The sequence below is a fragment of the Suricata suricatta genome, chromosome 5, assembly GCF_006229205.1.
Source record: "Suricata suricatta isolate VVHF042 chromosome 5, meerkat_22Aug2017_6uvM2_HiC, whole genome shotgun sequence".
In the NCBI taxonomy this organism is placed as follows: Eukaryota; Metazoa; Chordata; class Mammalia; order Carnivora; family Herpestidae; genus Suricata; species Suricata suricatta.
Window position 1 is genome coordinate 138,874,063 of NC_043704.1, and position 10,818 is coordinate 138,884,880.

Below are 10,818 nucleotides of genomic sequence, written 5' to 3' on the forward strand. Positions count from 1 at the left end.
TATCTGGGCAGTCACACGGCTGAACCTCATTAAGGCCTCTGCCTACTTTAAAGATTCTGGGAGCGGATGTAATGATCGTGCAGCGATCCAATGGAAACAAGCCACGTAAAATTCCCCTGCGTGTTACAGCTGCCACCAACCAATCCGGAGTGGCCGGTATATTTCTTCAGTTTTTTCCTTACCCTCCGCGTAAGGGGCAGCTCCCAGGTTTCTTGGGGGGAAGCACCCGAGTTTGCGAAGCACCACTCAGATGCTGAGTTGTTTGGAACTGGTTCCGGGCGTGCGGTTCGGGTATCCCATATGCCCGCAGATAGTGGTGCTGGCTGACGCTCTGGGCAGCAAAGGCACTCCCACACCTGAAATAGGTATCTACACCTACGAGGATGAAACAGATTTCTTCCTGAGCTGCGTTGGGCTCTCAGAGGCAGCAGTCTGCTAGTTCCCCTGTACCCGCAGATTGGCTTTCCTGCCCTCAGCCTCTTCTGGAAGCTGCTGAACTTCCGAGGGTGGAGGGTGCCTAGGAGCCCAATATTACGTCACAAGGCCCGCCCACTGCGTTTGCCTTCCGACGTTGTCACGTAGGCGTTTTGTGTGTTCCTTCATCACAGGGAGAAGGGTGAGTACAGAGCAGGGAGGTGTTTTCAAAGAGCACATTCGCACACCTTTTATTCTAGTATGTTGTTGTATTGTTCTTTCTTCTTCTTCATCTCTCACTGCACCTAATTTATAAATTAAGCTCTATCATAGGTTTGTATGTACAGGAAAAAACAGTATGTAGAGAGTTGGCGGGCGCCTGGGTGGCCCAGTGGATTAAGCCTCCCACTCTTGATTTTGGCTCAGGTCATGATCCCAGGGTGGTGGGTTCAAGCCCCCATCAGGCTCTGTGCTCTCAGCGTGGAGCCTGCTTGGAATTCTTTCTCCCTTTCTCTCTGCTTGTTTCCTCGAAGGCATTCTCTCTCTCTCTCAAACTAAATAAACTTAAAAAAGTACATATAGAGTTGATACTATTCTTGATTTCAGGCATCCTCTGGGGTCTTGGAGTGCATCCCCTTGGATAAGGGGGCGATGCCTAGCTAAATTTACATAGTAAATGGAGGCAGCAGTAGCTAGATTCATCTTGGTAAATGGGAGTCCATTGTTGGACCCACACCTAGCCTCCATTTGGGCCACTGTGACTGATTCATTCGTGTTTCATGCAAATTCATAAGTGGCCAATGACAAGGCTGATGTTAGTTGGCAGAGTCCTTTTGTCTGCTTGGTTGTTCAGTTCCTCTATAGTGGTGGATGCTTTCTGGTGGTTTTAAATATGTGATATAAAAATCTTCATTCTTCTTCAGCTAAGCATCTGTATGTCCACCTGCCGGACTCTGCCTCAGATATTATCTCTTATCTTTCTATCTTATTCTTTCCAGACTCCTGACTAAAGTCCAGACTTTTGTCTACTCTCTAAGAATCTTTGTATATTTTCACTTCTTGGGCTTCTTTTGTACAAAGTGGATGTCCAGTTGCGTTGTTTGCAGCTCTGTGCATTGGGAAGATTTCCCTCCACCAGTGTCTCTCAAGTCTACTCCTTACTACTACTCCTTTTCATTTAATTAATTTAACAAGGTAAATGCTAAAAATGTTCAGTTTATCTGAAAATTTACTGATTCTAATTGTCCAGTACCAACCCAGAAATGGTTAGGAGCATTCTATCATCAAGAGCTCAGGGAGAGATTTTGTAGAGAGGCAGAAACAGAGCAAGGAAATGATTGATGGGCTATATTTTAAATTCTAGTTGCCTGTTTGTGATTGGCTGTCCTTAGGTTTCTATTTAATAACCTTAAGGCATAAATAGGCTTAGATTTTGGTTTTACATCAGCTGTTATGATACTGGAGTCACCTCAGTCTAAATCCTTTTCATTTAATTAATTTAACAAGGTAAATGTAATTTTAATGCAGCCGTCATCCATTTCAACTTGAACTACTATAAGGAATATTTAGGAGACAGAATCCGCAGGATCTTGTAAATGATTTCATCCATCTTCCTCTCCAGATTCTTTGCTTCTGCCTTAATCCTCTGTACTCTGTCCCCTCCCAGAATATAAATTTCACTAGAGTAGGAATTTTTGCTGCTTATTTTATCATCGGAGTTCCTGGTGACTTTAGAATAGTATCTGGCACTAAGTAGGTCCTCAATAAACATTTGCTGAGTAAACAAATGAGTGAACCACAGAAAACTGCTCTACCAATCACCTGGTTGTTCAGACCGTAAGACTAGTAAGGTTCAGCCTTCACTCCACCCCATTTGCATTCCCATATGCAGTCCTTCAGCAATTCCAACTGACTATATCCCCCCAAAATACCCTGAGTCATCACTGCTTTTCACTTCTACCACTGCTGTCACCTCCCCCCGATTCAAGTACAAGGGCCAACTTTTTGGCCTCTGCTTCTCTCCAATGCTTTTCAAACACCGTTCACTCTGGTCAGAGTGAAATTGGTCTTCTTATGATCTAGATCAGATCATGTCATTTCTCTGCTGAAAAGCTTCCCATGGCTTCCCATTTGATATAGGGTGCAATTTAAACACCTTACCAAGGCGTGTGAGTCTCTACGTGATCTGGCCATGACCTCCGTTTCCAGTCTCACCTCCTACTACTCACATTCATGCCACACAAAGCTCATTTCTGCCTTTGTGCTTGGTCTTCCCTTGTCCTAGAACTTTTTTAAAAATTTTGTGCATATTGGCTTCCTCTTGTTACTCAGGTTTCAGCACAAATGCCTCTTCTTGGGAGAGGTCCTCCCTAGCCACCCAGTCTAAAGTAGCCCTCCTCTTCCTTACTAATCCCTCTTCATCCCAGAGCCTTGTTGTGGTGGTGGTGTCACTCTTGTCACTATCAGAAATGATCTCCTGTTCATGATATATTTTCTGGGCTTTTAAAAAATCTGCTAGAGGGGCACCTGGGTGGCTCAGTCGGTTAAGCGTCCAGCTTCGGCTCAGGTCATGATCTCATGGTTCATGGGTTCGAGCCCTGCACCAGGCTCTGAGAGCCTGGAGCCTGCTTCAGATTCTGTATCTCCCTCTTTCTCTGACCCTCCCCTGCTCACACTGTTTCTCTCTGTCTCTCAACAATAAATAAAAAACATAAAAACATCTGTTAGAACATAAGCTTCATGGAAAAAGAAGTCTTATCACTACTTGGAATAAAAATTTGATCTCCCCCACCCCCACCCAAAAAAAAATGTATTCCCAGAATACAGCAACGTGTACGGGACACACAGGTGTCACACATACATGTACACACACAAACACATCCACCAACACAAACAGTTTAGTGCCAACAGTGACTGAAACTTTCTCTGTTTTAGGAAGGTGGTGAGGAAGAGCCATGCAGCCATCGTCCTAGAAAACCAAAAGAGTTGTTCCTAAAGTAAGGTTGCCCATTAAGGGTAAGTATGCGGATGGACCGCATAGCTGTGATTAATGAAAACTGTCAGGTTTCTCCTCTTTTTAGTTACTTGAGACTCAACTTTGATGTTTGGGATCAAAAAGAAAGGATCGTGGTTATCTTGGTAGCTTCTTTAGGATTGCTTACGAGCAATGGCATCTTGAACTCTAAGAGACTAAATGTGTTGTCTTGAACAAAGATGCCTTTAACTCAGGGTTCAGCCAGTTTATTCTGTAAAGGGCTGGATGGCAAGTATTTCTGGCTTTGTGGGTCATATGGTCTCAGTTACAACCTCTCAGCTTTCCTGTTATAGTTCAAAGGCAGCCACAGACAATGCGTAAAAAGAGTGGGGGTGGCAGGATTTGACGGAGAGGGGGCAGATTTGGCCAATGAGCAGTATTTTGACAACTCCAGCTTTAACTCTTCAAGGAAGCGCATTCTCTGAAATGTTTAGCCAGCGAATCTTTGTGCATCAGGAAAGTATCCAGACATTTTGCAGTATAACCCTAGAAAGCTGGATTTCTGTACACCTGCTAATGCTTCTATGCCAGGCCTTGTTTCAGGAGCCTTTTTTAGTGCCTTCTCATTTAATCCTTGTAACGACGATGCAGTTTTGGTAATATTGTTGTCCTCAGTTTATGGACACGGAATTTGAAATTCAATGAAGTTAAAAAGCAGGTGCAAAGTTCACACAAAGAGTGGTAAAGCAGGGGCTCAAGAATATTTTCTGACCGCAAAGAGCAGCTTCTTTATTTTATTTTATTATTATTTAAAATTTTTTAAAGTTTTTTAAATTTATTTTTGAGAGAGCACGCAAGTGTGAGCATGAGCATGAGCAGGGGAGGGTCAGAGAGAGAGGGAGACACAGAATCTGGACAGGCTCCAGGCTCTGAGCTGTCAGCACAGAGCCCGACACGGGGCTCGAACCCACAAACCGTGAGATCATGCCGTGAGCTGAAGTTGGATGCTTAATCAACTGAGCCACCCAGGCGCCCCCCAAAGAGCAGTTTCTTAATCTTGAGAATATACTACTTGCTCAAAGAGCAAGGGTTGAAACTCCCGACTAGGGGAAATCATATAGAAAGGGGTGGAGACAACCCTTTTGGATCTAGTTTTGAATTGAGAGAAGGGCCAATGCAACGTTTATTGAGCATCCCCTTTGGTTTATTTGGAAAAGAACAAGGATAGGACATGTTTGGTTTTTGCAGATGTTGGTAGACTAAATTAAAATGTTTAAAGTCCAAGGGGTGCCTGGGTGACTCAGTTGGTTAAGTGTCCGGCTTCGACTCAGGTCATGAACTCACGGCTCGTGGGTTTGAGCCCTGCGTGGGGCTCTGTGCTGACAGCTCAGAGCCTGGAGCCTGTCTTCCGATTCTGTGTCTCCCTCTCTCTCTCTGCCCCTCCCCCGCTCACTCTGTCTGTCTCTCAAAATAAAAATAAAGACATAAAAAAAATTAAAGACAAAAAAAACCAAAAAGCGGCTAGTCTTTAAGAGACGAGCATCCCTTATTAAGGAATGCTCCACAAGCTTTGTCGCAACATCTAGAAAATTCAGCCGCTTTTGGATTTTATCATTATTCTTATATTTTACATCTGTATTTATTTATTATGACCGTTATTATAGTGTCATTCTTGAGATCTGTTATTATAAAATGGAGAAAAGCTTTGTCAAGGTAAAAAACACCATACAGGAATTTTCCAGAGAATAAGCGGTTTGAAGCATAGAAACATTAACAAAGAAGCTTCTGAAATTCCTTGTTAGGAGATGAAAGGTGGCTTCCCTTCGCTGGCTCAGGCCCACCCCTTCTAGCAGCGAGGGGGGTTAGATGGCCTCTCAAGGTTCCTTGTAGCCTGGGTTTTGTTTTTTGATGTCTATTTAAAGATTATGCTAATACTGCTGATGTGAAATCCTTTGTACACAGCGATGGTTGGAAACACGGGCTCCTGACCTGAGTCTGTGCCTGCCTGGTTAAAATTGTATACTTGACATTAACGGGACTCAGATGCTCATGTTTTATACAAGCCACTGGGCCTTTTTTTCTCCTCAAGAAGATTTTTTTCATTGTTGTCCTTTGGACGAAAGCAAGGGGGAAAAGGTTGATAAAAAATGCCTTCAGATACAAAAGGATTTAAATTATTTTAATAACTAAGCTTAGTTATCACATTGCAGTTCAGAAAGATGAATGAATAATAATGTAGAATGCAGAGAGCCAGGAGGTAATCCTCCCAGACTAGACGTTGCTGGAGCAGCATATTAACTAGAAAAGAGTCATTGTTAGCAGAGGACAGAGAGCAAATTCTACAAATCCATAAGTGTCTTATACTTAATAAGCAACTTGTATAGAACTTTCAGAGGATGGGCTCCGGAGCCAGTCTGCCTGGGTCAGATACTGCTTCGGATCTTTTATGAGCTCTGTGACTTTGGCGATTTATTTAACCTTTTTTGTATCTCCTGCTCCTCATCTGTAAAATGGGGGTAATAATGGTACCCACTTCCTAAGGTTGTTGTGAGAAGGAACTCAGTACATATAAAGTGGTTAGCACAGTTCTTAGACTATATCGTGTTCAATAATTGCGATTAATTCAAAATCTTAAGTATTATTGTGTTTCATTTTGTTTGCTTTTTGTTTTGCTCCTTTTTTAAAATTTTATGATGGGAAATAGCAAACATATTTTAAAATATATAGGGAAGTATAATAACCCTCCATGTATTCATGAGTAGTTAGGTATCCATTGATGGGCAATCTTGTTTTACCTAAATGCCCATTCACTTCCCCTACTCCTGTTTGATTATTTCCAGACAGATTTCATACATCATATTATTTCAATTATAAAATATTCCAATACGTGTCTCTAACTTAGCGGTAGCGAAGATAGCCCATGTCTGTTTTACAAATAAAGTTTGTTTATTTAATACTATTATTATTTTTAAACGTTTATTACTTACATAACAAGTAATACTTACTTAAGGAGGGGCAGAGAGAGAGGGAGAAACAGAGTCTGAAGCAGGCTCCAGGCTCTGAACTGTCAACACAGAGCCTGACATGGGGGCTTGAACTCACAAAGACCTGAGATCATGACCTGAGCCCAAGTTGGATGCTTAACCAAGTGAGCCACCCAGGCACCCCTGTTTTACAAATAAAGCGTAATTGGAACACAGTGAAGGGGTCCAGAATATGCCATGTGGCATAAAGATTATTTTGAGTTGACGTAATTTAAGAATAGGCTTTTCTTCCATCAGCTTCCTTATCTGCCTAAGAGCAGAGTCTCCCAAAAGAACTCAACTGTCATAAATAGCCTCCCCAGGAATTTCAGGACTATGAAAGATTGGCTCTTATCACAAAGAAGTTGGAACCACATCTAAACAGACATTGTCACAAAGCTATCATGTCTGTCATCTATTTTCCCAAGGGCCCATTTATCTTTCCTAAATGTCATTTCATTTCCCATAAGTGTCCTTTGCCCCCTCCTCTCCCCTTAGGGTGATACATAAGTCCCAAATTCTAACCACCTTGTACGTATGTAAACGCATGCGTATGTACATGAATAAAAATCTGTCTTTCCCGGTCTGCTTTTCAATCTGTTTACTTCACAAGCCTCCAACAAGTGAATCTCAGAGGGTGGAGGAAAAGGTTTTCTTCCCGAATCACGGCGATGCCTACTTGTTCACCTCTTGTGGATGGTCACTTTTGTGCTGTGATGGTGGAGTGGGGTAGTTGTGACGGACTGTATGGTTCACAAGCTTAAATACACTAACTGACCCTTTATGCAAAATTTTTGTCAATTCCTACTCTAAAAGACAAAGATGCTCTTTGTCTTTTAAAAACATAAACCATGATCCATTTTCATACCTTAAAGCATTAACAAGAATGTGTTAATATTATCAAATATTGAATTGGTGTTAAAATTTCCCCAAATATCTGATAAAGTTTTAAAAATATGGATTTGTTAAAAAAAAAAAATCAACAGGATCCAAATAAGGTCAACACATTTAGAAGATAAAGCCTTTTTTCCCTCTCTCTCTTTTTTCTTTTTATGTTTATTTATTTTGAGAGAGAGAGAGACCAAGCAGAAGCAGGGGAGGGGCAGAGAAAGAGGGAGACAGAATCTGAGGCAGTTTCCAGGCTCTGAGCTGTCAGCACAGAGTCTGATGCGAGGCTCGAACCCGTGAGCAAGATCATGACCTGCGCCAAAGTCGGGTGCTCAACCTGCTGAGCCACCCCGGCGCCCCCCTTATTTTTTCTTTTTAAGTTTACTTATTTATTTGGAGAGAGAAAGAGGGCCTGAGCAGGGAAGGGGCAGAGACAGAATCCAAAGCAGCCTCTGCACTGTCAGCATGGAGCCCCATGTAGGGCTTGAACTTACAAACTGAGAGATCATGACCTGAGCTGAAATGAAGAGTTGGATGCTTAACCAACTGAGCTACCCAGGTGCCGCTGGAAGATAAAGCTCTTAACACATTTTCAGTCTAAAGGAGGCAGTCCTCTTTCCTCTGGTTTCCCCTTGCATTTTACCTGTTAAAGAAATGGATCATTTGTCTTAGAGTTTTACGCATTTGTATTTTGCTGTTCACAAGTAATGTTTAACAGAAGTAGCAGAAGTATCCTTTATATCACCTAGAAACTAGTGGTTGGAACAGGAGACTTGACTTGAACCAAGTTCACAAGAATACACATTCTTTGAGGGTAGTATATACCTTTATGAGGCAGCCCATAATGGCTATCTTTCTGTGATGTTAGCACACAGGCCAAGTTTTATAAATTGCTAACTGTGAGTAAAAATCAGCAGTGAAAGGGGCGCCTTGGGTGGCTCAGTCGGTTGGGCATCCGATGTTGGCTCAGGTCATGATCCTGTGTTTCGTGGCTTTGAGCCCCACATTGGGTTCTGTGCTGACAGCTCAGAGCCTGGAGCCTGCTTCCGATTCTGTGTCTCCCTCTCTCTCTGCCCCTCCCTTGTTTGCACTTCATCTCTCTCTGTCTCAAAAATAAATAAACATTAAAAAAAAAAAACAGCTGTGGAAGTAGTGCTTCTTTGAACAGGGCAAAGCCCACCCACTATAATCTTGTGAAATTATTCCTGTTTATTTTTATTGATTGGACAGGATGGCAGCCTGAAATAGGAGGGGAGCACACCTTTACTGTGGCTAACCTCTGACTTCTACCCATTGTAGTCCCCTTAAGATAGATCTGGAATCTAGCTGTTTCTGGTCATTTCCCAGGTTCCTGCTGCCCGGGTCCAGGTCACCATTACCTCTTGTCTACATCACATTTTTTTAGTGGTTTAACCTGTGTCCCTGTTGGTGCACTTGGTTTCCTGCAATGTGTCCTCGATCGCACAGCCAGAACAGCCCTTTCAAGCCTTGTCAAGTGAAACCTTTATTCAAACCCCTTCTATTTTGCCTGCTCTGCTTAAAATAAGTATTGAAGTCCTTACAATGACTTCCCATCTTATAGATCATTTGCACCCACCTCTGCCCACTGTACTGCAGCCCTGATCTCTTTTCAGACCCATAAATGCACCTGTCATTTCCCTCCACAGGGCCTTTGCAGTGGCTCTTCTCTTTGCCTCTCGTGCTCTTCTTCCAGATACCTACACGACCCATTCTCTCAGCTCCTTCGAGTCTTTGCTCAAATCTTATCTTCTCACGAATCATTCTAGGGGCGCCTGGGTGGCTTGGTTGGTTCAGCATCCTACTCTTGATTTTGGCTCGGATCATGATCCTGGGGTCTTGGGATGGAGCCTGCATTGGGCTCTGCTGAGTGCTGAGCATGGAGCCTGCTTGGGATTCTCTCTCTCTCTCTCTCTCTCTCTGCTTCCTCACTGTCTTTCAAAAAAAAAAAAAAACCCACGAATCCTTCTATTTAAATACTATATTCTGCTCACTATCTCTACACTACTGATCACACTCATCTTGCTCAACTTTTAATTTTCCAAGGCCTTAGTCACCTTCCAACATACCTTATATTTTATTTATTTATCTGTTGCTTATATATTTGTGCCTGCCAGAGGTAAGCTCTCTGGTGGTAGGGTTCTTTGATTTGTTCTAAGTCAACGTCTGGCACACACACAGAAATTTGCTGAGTGAATGAATGAATTGCTGACACTTATGAAGAGAACACAACGAATCGCATGAACTGAAAGATCTCTGACTCACATGACCATCCTCTGCCAATACTCTTAGATTTTCTTGCTCCTGGCAATCAGTCTGCATGTCAGGCTCTGTGTTAAATGTTTCCCATGTATTATGTCATTTAATCCTTCAAACATCCCTAAGAAAGTAGATGCTGCTATTATTTTCCTTTCCAGATGAGGAAACTCAGGTCTAGGGAAGTTTAGCTCCTGCTCAGGCTCACATAGTAAGATGCAGAGCCAGAAGTGGAACTTAAATCCATCCCATCCCTAAATCACTGCTTTTTTAAACCACTAGGCTGATTACTTCCCCAGTGGGTGGAATTGTAAGTTTGGTCATTTATAGCAATTTCTCTATTCACTCATTCATTCAACAAGTATTGACTGAGCACCAACTGTGTCAGTTCCTTAGTAGATCTCCGTAAACCAAATAAAAATTCTTGCCCTCACCGAGCTTTTATTACATCTACCTCTTTAAGAGCTATGATTCAGGGCTAATGTAAAGGTGGGATCAGGTAGTCTCCTAGGGAGTATGATTTTAGGATCATAGAGAAAGTCACTCTCCTTCATCCTAACTGGTCATGATATTATATCTGAAATACCTGGATTAATGATACTTTCGGTGAGATTTGAAAGGCCTGCCTTAAAGCACATTTTTTTTTTCCTGCTTAGATTCATCTCCTCTTTATAAATGAGAAGCCAAGGCTTAGGATGATTATGAGACATCCTTAAAGTCAGTTAGTAACTGATAGAGCTTGGATTTCTGGCTCCATAGCAAACACTGGAGAGAAACATAGTGAGTTAAGTGGGATGTGGGACAGCCACGGAAAGAAGAGGAAAATAGGAAAAAGGGTCCCAGTTTGCCTCATTTTGCCCATGGGTTTCCCTGGAGCTGGGTAACGGGGGAGTCTTTTAGGACAAGAGGAACAAGGGCGGGTCAGGGTGCTTGCAGGTGGTCGACCAATGAGAGAACGAGGGAAGGGGTGGGGCCTTGGGGGAATCAGAGAGGGGAATAGAGAAAGTCCCCCTGATCTGGTCCTTGGCCCTCCACCTTACCTTGCATGGGGATGGCTGGGCCAGCTGAACTCAAGCTGCACCGGGTAACTTGGCCTTGGTTTAGATCAGAAATGTCTAAAGATCCAGGATTCTGTTAGTTTACATTCTGTTCTTTGTGTCTACACTGGAGAGAGAATGACATGTCCTTGTGAATTATTAGGTGCCTTGACCAGGCTTGGGAGTCAGAAAGTTTCTTTCTTTCTTT

The 10,818-nt window shown here is 42.7% G+C and overlaps 1 long non-coding RNA gene across 4 annotated transcripts in view; it reads left to right on the top strand.

Annotated features, from left to right (window-relative positions):
• Window positions 1-520: 520 nt before the first annotated feature.
• LOC115292342 overlaps window positions 521-10,818 on the top strand; it is a 370,178-nt gene continuing 359,880 nt past the window's right edge. Inside the window, exons 1-2 of one of the 4 annotated variants that reach the window (XR_003908941.1) lie at window positions 521-616; window positions 3,349-3,429. This is a non-coding gene — a long non-coding RNA (uncharacterized LOC115292342). The remainder of the gene's footprint in view (window positions 617-3,348; window positions 3,430-10,818) is intronic. The other 3 variants (XR_003908942.1, XR_003908939.1, XR_003908940.1) reach the window with 3 other exon arrangements.